Below are 354 nucleotides of genomic sequence, written 5' to 3'. Positions count from 1 at the left end.
AACGGATCTGATACAGACTGATACAGATCTGAAATATCTCACGCCAGGATATATCTCAAACAAGGAGCTCCGCCTATATGGGCAACTCTCCGCCTATCAGGGGAATGAGAGGTTGCCGTGGCATGGTAACAGCATGGTAACATGACCATCGTCAAGCTCATTTGCCACAGAATCAGCCCTTGTGAAGACAGGGCTGGAAAAGAGCAAATAGAGCGAAATGAGGCATGGCTAAAATGCAAGATCTGTTTGGTATTTTGAAAAAAAAACTTCACAGACATGTTTTATTTAGGTATGGCCCTACAATATATGTTTCAAATATAGCATGATAGGTCCACTTTAAGTTTTCGTTTTGTT

The sequence above is a fragment of the Notothenia coriiceps genome, unplaced genomic scaffold (genome assembly GCF_000735185.1).
Source record: "Notothenia coriiceps isolate Sejong01 unplaced genomic scaffold, NC01 NC01_scaffold00009970, whole genome shotgun sequence".
Taxonomy (NCBI): Eukaryota; Metazoa; Chordata; class Actinopteri; order Perciformes; family Nototheniidae; genus Notothenia; species Notothenia coriiceps.
Note: the sequence above shows the minus strand (reverse complement) of the source record.